This window comes from Lepisma saccharinum, chromosome 5, assembly GCF_977018435.1.
Source record: "Lepisma saccharinum chromosome 5, izLepSacc3.1, whole genome shotgun sequence".
NCBI lineage: Eukaryota > Metazoa > Arthropoda > Insecta > Zygentoma > Lepismatidae > Lepisma > Lepisma saccharinum.
In genome coordinates this window covers 18,868,718-18,885,729 of record NC_139233.1, presented here as the reverse complement: position 1 = coordinate 18,885,729, position 17,012 = coordinate 18,868,718, and the positions used below count along the sequence as shown (strand labels likewise).

At 40.3% G+C, this 17,012-nt stretch overlaps 1 protein-coding gene across 1 annotated transcript in view; it reads left to right on the top strand.

The window, feature by feature from the left end:
• The window catches only part of LanA (laminin subunit alpha), a 137,518-nt gene that overhangs the window by 8,466 nt on the left and 112,040 nt on the right, over positions 1–17,012 (top strand). The gene's annotated exons all lie outside the window — the stretch shown is intronic.

Below are 17,012 nucleotides of genomic sequence, written 5' to 3'. Positions count from 1 at the left end.
TTTTCCCTTCATCTAAAGAATTAATAATAATAATAAATATTATCGTTGATCCATGTTCATATGTATGTATAAAATGTTAAATAATTTAACTTTTCAATGCTACGACGCCAGTGGTCCCAGTGGTCTCGAATCCCCGCCTGGGATGACTGTTTGTGAGTGTCCATTCATAAATTTCATCATATTATCACTCATCCCCATCTTTGCAATTAGCCACCCACTCCCACAGCCGGGACATAAGGGTGAATGGTCCAAACGGTAGCCAGATGTGAACCAACCCAAATTCCACCCTTCCTCTCAGAACAAAGTATACGACAATTTTTTTTTTTTAAAAAAAATCTCATCTTCAAAACTGGAATCTCTTATAATGTTTAATATAATTAATATTGAGTCTGCCTTAAAATTTTCCTGAAAATTCGCTACTTTTCATTGAATTAACCTTTTCACTTAAAATTAGCTCCAAATTTCCCTTCAAAAAGGGAAATTTCCCTTCATGTGGCAACACTGCTTCCACGTAGTACACCCTGGACTGCATTTTGCACACCAACAAGACTCTGGCGCCTGGGTTTGCAGCCAGAACAGTGGCATGCCCTGAAGGTAGGGGTTCGTATACTGTTTTTTTTTTTTTTGTAGTAGTCAGCCCTCGTTTTACCATCTTTTCCTGGCTTTGACGTTCTTTTTATAATAGCACTACATTCCCTTGGGCACACAATTGAGATAGGAAAATCCTCTGTATCGTGTTGGGTCGTTCATGTGTTTGTGATTGTTCCCTTGCCAGAGGTTATCCAGAATTTTCTATGGGGGGAGGGAGTGTATGTGTAATTTAGAGCCAAAAGCACCATGAATTGGGGAGTGAGGACATTTTTAGGGGTGTGTGGGTAAAATCACTGCCTTCATCCATCCCATCATATTACCATTCATCTTCATCGTCATGATTATCCAAAAGTGGCAGAAAGTCAATCAATTTGACGATACAGTAAACGGGGAAACATGTAGAATGCGTCCCTCCAATAATCCGGGAAAATGTATAGTGTATAATTAAATATTTTGGTGCATTATACATCATGTCTCCCCAGAGGAGGCGATTAGGAGGGCGTGTGAGCAGTTCCCCCCCACTTTTTGCTACTTTTGCCCCCGCACTATGCTAAACCTTACCTACCAAGGGAGAGTAAACTGTCCTTGCCCCCCAGCTTTGGAACTCAATCGCCGCCACTGTGTCCCCCCTCCCCCCACCGCTAATGCGGGGATAGATTTTGGTTGGTGTTTGGAAAACAACACTCGAAGGAGGCGTTTGCAGAGGAAGCGATAAGAGTTGGATCTGGAAAGAAAAACTACTCTTTGCACGATAACAAGGAGATAAGGGCAAGTCCCACGCACACATTCGTCCACCGCCGCTATCAGGCTACTTCCTTCTTGGAACAACCCCCGACGGAAGCCCTATCTGCTTCGAGGTTCCTAAATTACAAGAGCAAGCACGTAGGGGAAGATACGAAGATGGAGGTCCTTTGTTCGCCCTATCCTGTTGCACGATAGTTGGAAAGCAAAAAATGGCATTGTGTGTTAGTTATCTAGGCATTGGCGTAGCCATGCATGGGTTCACTGGGCCCGTGCCCCTCCAGAAATTTTGCCAAATCACAAACCCAAAAGTAGCCGTTTTGTACATAGATTTTGACGTACTTGAGACTTTTTATATGGCACCAGAAATGTAAAGCTGTGTAGACCTTAATTTGCACAACCGAAAATTCCCCCTTTTGTCTATTTTTCCCTTCGTCTTAGAAAAATGTAAGTGTCCTATCATAAATTTGTCATTTAATTATTATTATTATTATTATTATTAGCAGTGGCGGCGATTAGGTTCCAAAATTGGGGGCAAGGTTTCAAAACTGAGGGGGGAAGGACTTTACTTCCCCATGGTAGATAAGGTTTAGCATAGTGCGGGGGAAAAAGTGGCAAAAAGTGGGGGGCAACTGCCCTCCCCACGCCCACCTAATCGCCGGCACTGATTGTTAGTCATCCCATAGAAAACACCACAGAAATGCTTGGAGTGATTGAATTATTGATTGATTGACTGATTTGGTTTATATTACTTCGCTTTTCTAACACTTTTGGCTAATCTCGAAGATGATTATGAGTGATGATATGATGAAATTGATGAATGGGCACTCACAATGAACACCCATGCCCAGACCAGGATTTGAACCCTGGTCCCCCTGGAGTCTGTGCTTACCACTCCGCCACGTAGGTCAGCGGAGTAATTGAATGAATACAGAAAATGAAGATTATTGATATATCAAATTCTACACTTTAGGCAGATATTCAAAACACAAAAAGAAAATTATGATACCAGTTACCATTAGGCTTATGCTGGTTTTGTTATTGTCAATTTAAAAATTGTATAAATAGAAAGTATACTCTAAAAGGTATGTAACGGAATTGCCACCAGTGGTGGCTACAGGACAGTCCTTTTCTGTGTTAATGCGGAATTCGTGTTCTTTAGCACCATCTTTGGTGTCTTGTTACACCATTAGCTGTCAAAGCTGGAGTAGCAATCAGCGGCGTGCCCCCTTTAGAGCCCAGTATTCCTAGAAAAAGAACGTCAAAGGCGGAAAAAGATTGCAAATTGGGGAATGACTACTAAAAAAAGTACATGTAACTTCCCCCTTTTGAAAAAAAAAAATGATTTGACTACTAAGCCAGAATTCCAGAGTTCGAATCCCGGCCTGGACATGGATGTTCTTTGTGAGGTCCCTTCATCAATTTCATCATATCATCACTCATCCTCATTTCTGCGATATCGAAATGTGGCAGAGAAGCAAAGTAAAATAAACCAAACCAACAACAACAATAAGAACGCGCGTTGTCTTGCTCAAATAAATACATCCGTATTTATGACCGTTTAGCTTACCCTTTTTTTTTTATTGGAGGCCAAGAGATTAGTATTTTAAAATAAAACACTATTAAGACGAGAGTGAGAGAGAGCGTGAGCAAATATTTGGTATTTAATCATTATATCTTCCATATTTGAGAAACAAATAAAAGAAAGCATAACTTTTCCAAGTGTTCTTGTCTGCACATAATAATGTTCCCATTTCACAAACAATAAAACTATATTTTTATATCCCACATTATACTTACATATTATACAACGTGTATAAAGTTCTGGTGTAAATACAGAGAACTAAGTACTGCAGAAATTTCTCCCCTGAGATCTTCTGAGGATTCATAAAGGAATCGAGGGGAAACCAATCCCCTATGTGTTCATATAGCAGATAGACCGGGGTACCATAAACCACGACCATTGCAGCGGGTGGGGGGGGGGGGCAATGGGGTAGATGCAGAAATATTCCCTTTCCCTTCCGACTGCTGTTTCTACCTGGAACTGGTGAGGCGGAGAAAAATCCAGCTAGAGTAGTTCCTTCCTACTCGCACCGAGAGACGAGAAGCGCGTGAAAAAAGAAGTGCTGTATGTGAACTGTAGCATCAACAAGACAATTAATATTGTGATTTGAAAATAATTAGAGATGTGAGATTGATCGATCTATCTCTGCTATCCTAGCTACTCCTTAGTGCACGCCACTGCGCTTAGCGTACTGTTCCAAGCCAAATTTAAGTCAATACTTTTTTTGATAATTACTATGATTATAATTTACATGACTAAATAAGGTAAAATGTATTTCACACTTGAAGCTGATAGCAAATTTGATATTTTTCATAAAATTTCTCCTTTCTCTTTCGACTCAATTTTTTCCCTAAATTTCCTTTAACGAAGGGAAATTCCCTTCATATGGCAACATTGGTCTCACGACCTCTTCTTCGAAGGATATTAGTTCAAGTCCTGGTCATAGCATAGAGGTTTATTCTGTATCCTTTCTTGTAATCATTGTGACTTGTTCAGACTGGACCTGCATTTTTTTTAAAGTGGGATCCGAACCACTATGTGCCTCTACCGGGTATCGAACCCTCGTCGTGGCGAAGGTAAAGGTAAAGGTAAAGCTACCCCCTTTTCATTACAACATACCGTGAAGGCATATTGGGGGATGTGATCAACTGCATAATTTGTATTCATGTCCAGTGTCCAGATGTTATTTGAATGATTAAATCAAGAAGACTTATGTGGGCAGGCCATGTGGCACGAATGGGAGAGGAAAGAAGAGTTACAGGCTTCTTGTTGGGAAACCTGATGGTAAGAGACCAGTAGGAAGGCCAAGACGAAGATGGAGAGATAACGTTGAGATGGACGTAAAGGAAATCGATAGGGATGGAAAATAGTGGATAGATCTTGCTCAGAATAGATGGAAGGCCTGTGTTGCTGCAGCCATAAACCTTCGGGTTTAAGAAGGCTAGAGAGTTAGTTAGTTAGATCAACACCACGCTCCGGCCGCCTTTACCTTCAGAGGCTAGGGTAATTTCAGATCCACTCCATACATGGACGCTGCTGGAAAAATTTCCACCCTAAATCACTCACGCTGGGAATCGAACTCTCCCGCAGTCAGTCGCTCTACCGACTGAACCACTTACTTATTTTATCAATATAATAATGGTAACGATAATTGGTCCTCGTGGAACGGTTTCCAACACAGCGAGAGAAGAAACTGCCCAACTATGGGCGGCTGGGACAAACGTGTTCGTGAATTAAGCACTTCCTGTCTACCCGTCCCGTCGGAGATTGACGCGTGATGATTCGCTTGAAGAACGTGGAAGAAATCTGCTTTCAATGCACATGCACCAACCTTTGAACTTTCATCTCCTTTCTCATGAGTTTGCATGAGTCGTCCTTGTATAACACGCCTGTAATCAAGGCCGCCCGCACGATTTTTTCTCAGGGGGCAGAGTAAGATTTTATATCTTGCCCTTTACTACTGCAAGTACTACTTTACACGACGAAAATGGTTGTAGCAGCAATACCGACCATCATAAAATTCGATCACTTTGTCCATGAACAGCAGTTCTTGGCCTTTTTGTACTTTTTCACAATTCACAGATATACTATGTGCTTACCTGCCGAAGGGTACTGTAAAAATAGAAAAAAGAAACAATTCAAAATGACGGGGTGTGAATTATCAAGGCTAGATCGCGACTTGGGAAAATTATTTCCAGACTTTACGTAATCCCGAACAGCCGAGAAATTCCAAAGGATCTTATTTAAAATAGGTTATTTTTTTATATTTTCTGCGCTATAAGTGTCTGAAATTTCTTGAAATTAAGTTTTTATTCCACAAGTGCAAAAACAATCACTTGTAGAGGGGAAATAGTGATACAATTCGAGATATTCACCGCATCGAGAAATTTCGAAAATTTCTCGGCGTGGTCTGGAACACCCCTAGTTGCGACAGTCAACATGAATCTAACATAGGCGTGCGCACAGGGGGCAGTTGCCCCCATAATGCCGCCAATTAGAAATTTAGTGTAGAGGAATCTTATCGACGACCTTAAACAATATTATACTATTAAAGAAAAATGAAGTATTTTCATGTCAATGAGAGTTCCAAGCAATTGCTTAAGAGATACATTATTTACTATGTAATTGGACTATCCTACTTTTTTCTCTAACAAATTTCTTGTTATTAACATTCCAGAAAATTTCTTGTTATTAGCACTCCCTCACACCTAAATGGTGGAATGATTCTGATACTACCTCAAATGCAACATACACCATTTTTTCTAAAATTCCACATTTCAGTAGCAGCGATTAGGGTGCAACATTGCCTCTTAGAGCTAAGCTAGAAAGTAAACTTTCCTTGCCCTCTCAAGGTTTGGCATTCAATCAACGCCACTGCTGTAGATCTGTTGTTGCCTTATGTTGAGCAAAATTTGGTCGTACACGTTTGTGTCAGTGACATAGTGGAGTTCTTTAAAACTCTTCTACCAACTGAAAGAAGACTAACATTGTACACTCAGTAAAGAAATAATAGCGACACCTCAATTCTCACAGTAACTTACACATAAAACCAGTGCGAGATCTACAACCCGCAAAACCCCGCAGTACGGGGGCCCCGTAGACAAGTAATCCTTTAGGGGGGCCCTCAGCCATTAACATAGTAGAGGGTTCGTATATAAATGTAGTATATAGTCACAGGTAAAGTTAAAGTTCCCTGTGCATGTAGCACCGTGCCATGAAGGCACATTTAGGATATGTGGGGGCGGGGTCTCACATATTTTCGATGCCGGACATCTTGGAGGTGATGTGATCAGCACCACGCTCTGGCCGCATTTACACACACACCCCAACGGGTACCATTTGATTTGATGCTGGGTGGACCCTGGATCAACTTTTTGCGGGGACAAAGCCGGAAAAATTCCGACCTTAGATCAAATCAGGCTACAATTTCATGAGAAAATAGTGTCATATAGGCCTATGTATATCACATCACCACCGGTGTCGAAACCGGGAGGGAGGGGCAGAGGGGCCCGGGCTCATCCAGTTCTCGTTTGACCCCCTTATAAGGGGCCCAATCATATATTCCAACATATTGCATAACTTTTGCACACAGAAACTTCACACACACACTAGGTGGGAAATTACGTAGGATTCTGCTCTGAAATGGACAGAATCAATAATGTGGAGACTATCGCTCAGTTTGAGTGCTTGTCCGTTTACTATTTTAGTATTTCCATTTTCAAACTGACAATGAATTAAGGGAAACGCATGGCACATTATGAATGAATATGTGCGAGAATAGAGGAAGAAGCATGGGAATACTGCAGTCTTCATGCTCTTGAATGAGCCAGTCCATTGCAAAATAGGCTCCTATGTTTCCTTTCGGAAATGTAAAAAATCACTCGCCCAGATGAAAATTTTTATCTTGGGCCTTCCTTTTTTATGTAAATATGTGTGAAGATATTACACTCCTATAAAGGATTGTAAGAATAAGTATTATAAACAGAATATGATAAAAAATTCTCAGTCAAAAGTTACATGTAAAGTATTATGTTGTATAATTACAGTAGTGCAGTGAATTTTTTGTCCAGCTAATAAAGTTCGAAGTACCCTGATATATATGTTTTGTTGTCAAATACAGTTATTGCAATTACTATTTTTCAAAGGTTAATTCAAGTGTATTAGGTTCCACCTTAAGGAAAGAAAAATACCCCTCTTCCCGCAAACAGAAATAAATGAGTATTTATGCTTTACTTAGCTTTACTCCCCCCAAATCTCTTAACAAATCGGCGCCTATGCACATCACCCCCTTCCCATTAAAAAAAAATTGAGTTGAATTCAATATGGTGGCCACTAATATGGTGGACATCCGCTTGGAACACCAACGTGGTTCCCCCTAAGCCTAACCTGTTTCTATCAATTGTACCCAGCCTAACTCCTTTACTTTTTATAGGGGCTGTTAACGGACTTTTGAACCACCCTGTAGCCCTTGTATGTGAGTTTGTCAACATGAGATCAAGAATTACACACACAGACATTATATATGTGTAATATATATATATATATATATATATATACACACACTCATGCTCATAAATTAAGGATAATGCTGAATCTTGTACAAATAAATATTTGATGTGCACGTTGCAGCTTTAAATGATGTCCGGATACTGTACCAAAGAACCTGTGTTGACTATGACCTTCATCCAGTGTGTGGTGGCGCTCAGTGGCGTAGCGTGATTCTATGAAAGGTGTAAGGCTTCCTTAGATAAACCTGATCTGAATATTGGATAAAGAAAACCCAAAGATATCTTAACTAAGTAGAATCTATTTGAATGTAAGTCATGCATGGGCATACTCAATTTCAAACATAAAATGCACACACTCTATGTTAACAATAATAGCATATGTATGTATTACTTAATGAAAATTCTCATTTATACTGTAACTCGATCCGACGATCCTTTAGTCGTAGAATCGTGAGTTTCTGGTCAATGTCTTTAGCAGATCCTTTTCAATGGATATCAGTCCCAAGTCAGATTTCTTTGCCTGAGTCTGTGTTCTGCGTTGAAATGTGTGAATCCTCTTCAGTGCAGAAAACTACTTTTCCACCGACGAGCTTGAGGCAGGAACAGTGAGGAAGAATTCTGTTCGTTTGTACACTTGTTCAACAGCTTCATTCAAATGGGTAGTACGCAGGTACTCATGAAGTTCAAACACACTCTTTAATCGATATTCGGCTTCAGAATAAATTACCTGTAGCTCAACTTTCAACTGGTAGCAATTGACAAATTTCGCATACAGCTTAGTTAAGCACACAAACTCTTATTCTGGAAAGGCCATGTCATATTTTTATTCATATTATTCTTTTTATTTCACTAAAAAGCCATTTGTGGGAAATGCGTAAGATACAATTTGCAAATGCAAATGCATTCGAAAATATTACTCATTATCATGGTTACGATATTTGCGCACATTTTGAAAAGCATATCAAGCAACTTAGTCAAAGGAAAAGGTAAAAAAAGAAAATCTGTAAATCATAACGCTAAGTATTACGCGCATGCTTTTAACATGACGGGCAACTGGGATGCACGCGCCTAACTTTGCGGGCGCTGCCGGATCTAGAATTGCCAGACATTCCTCTTCTTATCTTTAACTTCGCTGCTTCTAATGAAGGTAATATTCAACATTAAACCATCTCTTTGTGAACTTAATAGTTAGTTTACACATTTAAAATGACACCCGTTTTGTTAGCTACACCGCCCGTCAATAATTGTTGAAACAACACGGGAGTCTATTTTCTTGGTTCTCTTCCGATCGTGCAAACAGACGCAGCGGGGACAGAAATCTCGCCAGATAGCACCCACTCGTAATGCGCCTTACAGTGCATGAGAATCGGGACGCCCTGTCATTGGTTGATAAGATACTACGTAAGCAAACACACCCGCCATGGGCGAGTCCAAATCATTTCTTCCATTCACCCGCACGTAAGTCCTCCCAAGAAGCCTTACAGAGAAACAACTCGAATCAAAACAAGTCCTCAATTGTTTCGTTAAAAGTTCTACTTGAAGTCTGATATTGCTATGTGTGTTCAAGCGATAAATACGGGAATGAAATACGTTTTCTTCAATAATTTCAGCTTGTAAGGTGGACTTACAAGCCTTACGTGGACACTACGCCGCTGGTGGCGCTGTAAGCAGACCAATGACTCACAGGAGCGAAACTGCTGACCAGAGTACAGTGCCTATAGGAAGTATGCAGTTGTGTTCGGTTGTGCTAATGGTGAGTGTGTGTGTGTGTGTGAAATGGCTCAAGGAACACATATTGATGATGTAATGAGGGGAAAGATACTTGGGCGGCTAGAGGCGGGCCAAAGACAGCAGGTCGTGTCACAGGTGCTCCATGTGCCACAACGTGTCATCTCACGATTATGGCAACGATTCCAACAGACTGGAAATGTGTCTCGGCGCTACAGCAGTGGACGTCCACAGTGTACAACAACACGAGAAGACAGGTATCTGACCGTAAGTGCCCAGAGACAGACGGAGTACTGGCGGGCGCCTTGCTCGAGACCTTGCAGCTGCCACTGGAACAGTTGTTTCCAGATACACTATGTACAGACGACTCAACAGGCACGGTTTATTTGCTCGGAGGCCTGCAATTTGCACACTGTCACATGGTCACAGAGTAGCCTGTAACAACTGGTGTAGAGAACACAGGACATGGACAATGGAAGAATGGTCTCAGGTACTCTTCACTGACGAGTTCAGGTATAGTCTCAACAATGATTCTTGTCGTGTAACCATCTGGCGCGAACCAGGTACCAGATACCGACCCGGTAACATCGTCGAAAGGGACCAGTATGGAGGTGGTGGTGTCATGGTGTGGGGTGGCATTATCCTGGGTTCACGTACACCCTTGCATATATTCGACAGAGGTACTGTAACAGGTCAGGTGTACCAGGATGTTATTCTGCAAGACTACGTTCGTCTTTTCAGAGGTGCAGTCGGTCCTACGTTCCTCCTGATGGATGACAATGCCAGGCCACACCGAACTGCTATTGTGAAGGAGTACCTTCAAACAGAAGACATCATACGAATGATGTGGCCTGCCTATTCCCCCGACCTCAACCCAATCGAACATGCTTGGAATGCTCTAGGCCGACGTGTCGCAGCACGTCTTTCACCTCCTTGGACTCTTCAGGAGCTCCGACATGCACTGATGCAAGAATGGGACGCCATACCCCAACAGCTGCTCGACAACCTCCTCCAGAGTATGCCAAGCCGTTGTACTGCATGTGTCAATGTGCATGGGCATCACATTCCATACTGAAACCTGTGCACATGCTCAAAAAACTGTGGAACAACAATTTACAATCTCCCTTGGTTTGTATCATATGTGCGCTCTTTGGTTTTTCTCACGTTTTCTGCAATAAACTGGGTTAAACAGGGTATGTGGATGTCTTTCTTGTGTGTTCAACATGTGTCTGTGCTACCAGAACTAGTTTGTTTCAGTGCTGTATCGTGGGGCACCAAAACCTCTATTATACTTAGTAATTTATGAGCATGAGTATATATATAATGTGTGTGTGTGTGTGAAGGTAGGTAGAGGGGGCCTTTGGATATATTTAGCGGGGGGGGGGGCAAGATTTGTAGATCCGGCACTGCATAAAACCATAGTTTCGGCCCGCTAGAAAAGAAATAAAAGGAAGGGAAGAGTAGGATAGTTTCGTTGCGTTATCTGTGACACCTGTGGTCACGAACGCCGCTAGTCAAATGTTTGTGTATCAGTAATATTCCCGCCAGATGGTGACTGGGTACCTGGAGGAAACTCATGGAGGGTGGGGGGCAAAGGCGGCCAGGGGCTTGGTGATGGTCACATCACCTCTACCTTCGGCCGTGATCATGAAAGTGTGGGGCAGGCCCGTACCCAAGGGGGGTGGGGCAGGAGGGCCATGGCCCCCCTCGAGCCATGAAAAATTTAAATTTGAACGTATAAAAACCTATAAAAATTACGTTGATGGTTTTTCAAATTTTGTATGAATTTCGATTTTGTCCTTGCACAAATGAATAGGTTGTTTCTGGACAGAGGTAGGTTCTAAAAGTCTGCAGTCTGCAATATTGGGCTATTTTAGTTCTATAACCATGCAAGGCTATCAGACGTTCCGATTTAGTCGGGACAGTCCATTCCTTTTAATCCATGTCCCGACCTTTTCGCCTCGGCTCATTCACAAATGTTTCACATAATTAGAATAGAGGGAAATTTTCTATACTCTTTACATTAGGAAATAATGGTTTCTCAATGACTGCAATACAAAACCAACCATATAAGGAGCATTTAGGTCTCCACCCGCACTGCAAGGTCTGTGATCCCTTTTCGCCACCACTGAGCAGAAGGATATAAAAACTTTGTTTTCTTTCTCCAACATCAGAGTCTTTCTGCAACTGATGTCAATTCTGCCACTCAATGGCTTAGGGTTAATTAATATTATGTAAATAGGAGAAGCCACTTCACAGCAGAATCGTTGCTAGATTTTTGGGGTAAAAAAATTACTGAAGTACTTTTAACATATATTGTTATTTGTTCATAACACTCAAGAAATTAAGTACATTATTATTTACGAAATTCTGTCAATCGGAATTTGTTTTACTGCAACTTTTCTTCTTTTCTACTTGTAATTGTCTTGAACATAAATACACAGTGGTGTGACCGTACAAAAGACAACTTTCACAGTGTGCAGAAGACATCAAGGTCAAAAAGTTCGATCCTGTGAGCCCTTGAAAATGGCATTTTCTATCCCACAAGTATGCAACCCCATTTAATAGTTTCTTGGTTCCCACTGGCATTTATTTTTACTGTCGAATAAGATTCTAAAAGCGAAAATACACCACGGAAACAATATTACGCCAGCAGACACACTGCCAGGGTGAAGTCACTTAGCCGTTCCCTTAAGATAATTTATTTACAGGGTTTGCACTGACTCCAAAGTCCTGGACAAATGGAGGAGTCAGGAAAACAAGGCTAGGACTGAGGTCATTGGAAACAAATTATTTTTTTAAAAAGCTTTCAAAACCTGGAAAAGTCAGGGGAATTAAATGATTTTTACTTGGCAGAATTTGTAACCGGAAACACGTTTCGTTTTATCTTCCCAACAATCTTCCTTTTTGGGTAATATTGCTTATAAAGAGGTTCTTTCATTTTATTTTTCATTTATTTAAAAAAATGTTCAACAAACGTGATTCATTTGATAAACTTACAAAGTTGAAGTGTAACTCTTACTTTTTAGCATGTTAAATCATTACACAGTTATGTAAAATACCTGGAAAAGTCAGACTTTGCAAAGTGGGTGTGAACCCACACACATATGTTTCTTTTCCTAGGCTATTTGAATTGCTTGCATTATATGCACACATGTAGTCTTCTCTACCTCTATCATACATTTTTTTTTTCGCTTTGACAAAAACAAATGTCTGTGTCAACTGCAAATATTTGTCACGTGGTTGCATACATATAGGTTAGAAAATGCTGTTCTTCAACATTTCGTAACAAAATGAGCAAATTTCTCTACCCACCCTCCCCTATACAACACCCACCCACCCACACACACACACACGCACCTCCCACACACACACCCATATAGGGAGTGTGCAGTTAGGGTCCCACACCAGGCCCGTACCCAAGATTTATATATATAGTGTATAATATGAGAGAATATTTATTTAAAATTCGTCTAAGGGTCTGCCCCCCTCAAAAAAATCCTGGGTACGGGCCTGGTGTGGGGCCCTAACTCCACACCCCCTATACGCCTTCATGGCGTGGTACAGTGGGATCCATGAGTATTACCGTGCAAATTGTCCATGACTATTTTCATTCATTTTTCTCTTGCATTCTGTGTGTTTATAAGCGATGGATTTTTTATGTATGCTGGTGCAGAAGTTGTCAACAGCTTGTTTTGAGTGTTCTTTTAATTCTTGAAGCTCTTATTGGGTCAAATAAAGTGCACGAACATGGTGATGGACAATTTGCCCGGTAATACTCAAGGATCCCACTGTACAAAGCACAGGGGAGCACTTTACCTTTTTCACCCCCCCCCCACACACACAATATCAATGCAATAAAACTAAAAGAGTGAGATAAAATGAGTTTTTTCTTTCCCGATTGAACTTTCATCAAGGCTTTTGCACCTCTAATCAGAGGGTCTGCGCACGCCTATTCCTCCTGGCCCATCCTGCGTGCGCACTTGCCTACCATATAGCGTATTTTTACTCTCGCGTATGCATGCATACACCTCAAACCAGTGGCGGAGCGTGACCTTTCCAACAGTGTAAGCCTAGCATGACGAAGGCTATTTCCCGTTGTGCTTATTTTTGGGCTGACATGGTTAGTGATTTATCTACACACATCGACCCCCCCCCCCCAATTTTTCCAGAACAGTTCCCTGGAATTTTTCACCAAATTAAAAATTCTGGATATCTGATAATTAAGTCAGTGTTATTCCTATCACAATGAGTAACGTATCGATAAAAAATATGCAAAGTTAGATAAAATGAATAATAATAAACAAACGAAAACAGAAGGAAACAAAAAAGTGCTGAATACTTTTTACAACCGCATAACCAAGTATCAGCTCCGTATCATGAATCGCAAAATCGGCGCTAGAGAAGAAAGGGGTGGGCCTACCTATATCCACAAGTTTATTCTTGGCAGCAAAATCCTTGCTGGACAACGGCGTCTTCAACAAGTTCTCCACCCCACCGCACAATCACACACATTTTATTCCATAATGCACTTCACTACTGTATCACACCACAGCACAGGGACGACAGTCCGCTTTTCAATAGAATTTGCAAAAGAAATACCTCGAGACTTTAACAAACACACAGCAAGAAGGAGGAAACAAAAAGAAACCAGATCCAAAATCGGTCACTGCTCAAAGCAGTGATCTTTCGGACTGTGAGGGGAATATCCCTTTCGGATATAAATAAATTCCCCCTCTTGCCTTTAAATTCCCTATATTTAGTAAAAAAAAAAATACAATATAAAAGAAATGTTCACAAATTGTAGGGATATATCCAGAAATTTCTATCAAAGGACATGTAAGTGCTTTCTTAGAATAGTGTAAAGGCAAATCTAGCACCTAAAAGATCATAAACAGGCTTTTCGTACGTTGTTCGAAGAGTGTTTGAATCACGGACTATGTAATTAATAATATTTGGTTCACATTTGACATGAAATTTGTAAAATTGGTTCAATCTTCAGTTTTCATTAATATTTGTTTCACTTTTTAGCTCAATTATTACCAGCTGAGTTCATACATAAACGGAAAACAGAGTCTTAATATGTCTAATGTTTATGCTCTCCTACAAGCGAAAAACAGAAACAAGAAGAATTTAGCACATTAATGTGTATCTAGTTTTCCTGTGTCCCGCTCATTTCTAGGTTTCTCCTTTTCCCCTTCCTGTTAGTTTTTTGCTTCAAAATTCCCTGTTCCTGGGGGAAAAAACCTCCTTGAAGCACCACCGGCTCAAATTTCCTTTGCAGTCAACCATTCACACCCGACAACGCTGGAGCGTATTCAGTGAAGCCAACCCAAGCATAATGGTGCTAAATCTCGCACAAGTTTAAAAAGTCGTTTTTAAGTTGGAGATATAAATAAAACAACAGGGCCGCTTTTCGTTGTGGTTGAATTTTCTCAAACTTTTCACATAACGATGCCGTTGGTTGAACCATTCGAATTTATATTTGTTTTTGTTATAAATTAATATTTATAATATGAAAATCCCAGAACAATTTAGTAGTATGTAGCATAATTTCGGAGTTTAAACGACACCATGGATGTCCAGAAGGGGCAAGGGGAGGAGACACTTCCTGAAAAATGAATGTCAACCATTTTCACACATATAATTTCATTTCAGTCACATCAAATTGTTAATTATTGTAAGGGCGTTGCAGAAAAATGTTAACTTCAAATTGAATTAGTATATTTTGAGAAGGGAAATATACCTAGTTTACCCTAACCCCTGAAAAAAATACTTTGCTTAATCCTCCCTGGTGGAAAGAAATACTGCGGACGTCCATGAACAACACTTTTTCTAAACATGAGGTTTGCAACGCTGTTGTAAGCCTCTGCCAGTAGGTTTACACACCTAGGGTTTCGACGCGCTCTTCTCCCTATATTCCTTGCTCTTCTCCTTCGAGATACGGTGGGCGAGAGTAGGCACTGCTCCTTCGCGGTCAGAAATTTGTAAGGCAACATTCAGACGGCTTACAACTTTCCCCAAGCAAAAGGCGGGAGTTCTCATGTGCCATCAGGTGCTGAAGTGTTGCAATCTAACAAACAGGATCTCGAAGACTGGTATCGGGCCGAGATGAACTTTGAAGTTTTTACGAATTTTGCCATATAATTACATACATTTTACTAGAACTAATAAAGTGTAAGCCCGGCTTACACGGCTTACATGGACGCTCCGCGCCTGCCTCAAACACGTTCTTTTATTATTAAACAAGAAAGTTTATTCACTTATAAATTCACATTTTTTTTTATTAGAAAAGTAAATATTACCTTCACTTAAAGGTAATTCCATTCCAAGTTCAACAAGATCGACTCCCTCGACAATTACATTTTTCTAGCTCAACTACAACGTTCCAAATGATATAATAACTTTCATTTTCTAGGGAGGGGGCGAGGCACTCCCTTGCTCCCTTTCCGGACGTTCATGTATACTTTACGACAATGTTATTTCATTTATACAACTTCTAATTTCTAATTCTGGATTTGCTATCACAGTTCGCTACTGACGAGGAGTCCCGGGTCTCCCTTATCACACAACACTTCTGCAACCTTGAGTTCTGACGTCAGTAGAGACACTTTATTTTTAGGCGAAATGACCAATTTGTTAGGTTAGGTAGGTTTTGTTCTCTTAGCATAAATAATAAATTTGAAGAGCATTTATGCTAATGGGAACCAAACATAACAGACCTAACATACAACGTACACAGTCCTCATCTGACGTCAGAACACAAGGTTGCAGAAATGTTGTGCGATAAGGGAGATCCGAGGAGTCCCCACACTACACTCTTCCAATACAATTTGTCCTTCATTGTATTAATTCACATTTTCTTTTATCCGTAGCGTGTTTACACAATATGAAATTGTAGATATATTAATAAAGGATATTTATACTGTTTTCGTAAAGTTTTTATTTAAATTCTTCAACCTCACAGTGTCCGCAAAATTAATGTAATGTACATGAAATGGCTATGGTCATATTGTACTACCATGCTCTTGTATCTTTCCATTCAAACACCCCGACTTGTGGTACACTCGAGGAATTCTTCTTCTTCTTCTTTTTCTGACCCTATCAACTGGTAGTCGATTTTAGTCATCTTCCTGAGTTTTTTTTTTAATTTTTTTTTTTTTATGTATTTAGTTCGCTATTCACTTATATTTCACAAGAATGAAAAAAAACAACATCTATTGATATTTATTTATACTGTTTGTTAGATCGTCAAATTACATCTTCTTGCATATCCATAAAGAAGCCATATGGTGGGAGGAGTAGGGTCCGTGAGCAGGGCAGTAAGAGATGTAGGGAATGGAATTCTATTTCGACGTAAACCACTATATAATTTATCTCGTTCTCTGTCGAAATTGGGACATTGTAAAAAGAGATGTGTAGCATCTTGATTATCTTCTCCACATGCGCAGGCTTGTTTTGTTGTAATATGTAGTCGTGATAAATGATCATTAGTGCGAACATGACCTGTACGTAGACGTATTATAAAAGTAATAACTGATCTTGGAAAATTATATGGGTAGTACCAAGGTTTGTTTTGTGAATGTTCTGCAAACCATTTATATGTGTTGCCCGTGGATTGAAATTGTTCTATACACCACTGTTTCCATTTTTCTTGAAGTTTATATTTAACTCTTGGAAGAAGGTCCGTGTATGGAAGTCTCGCAAGTGAGGTAGTTTCCGATGATCGAGCGGCTTTGGCATATGTGTCCACACGTTCATTTCCCGTGTTTACTTGGTGAGCCTTTACGTAACTAAACTGGACGTTGATATTTCTTCTATTAGCATACTGAGTTTGTTGGATTATAAGTATGATGAATAAAGGATGTTTACAAATCTGA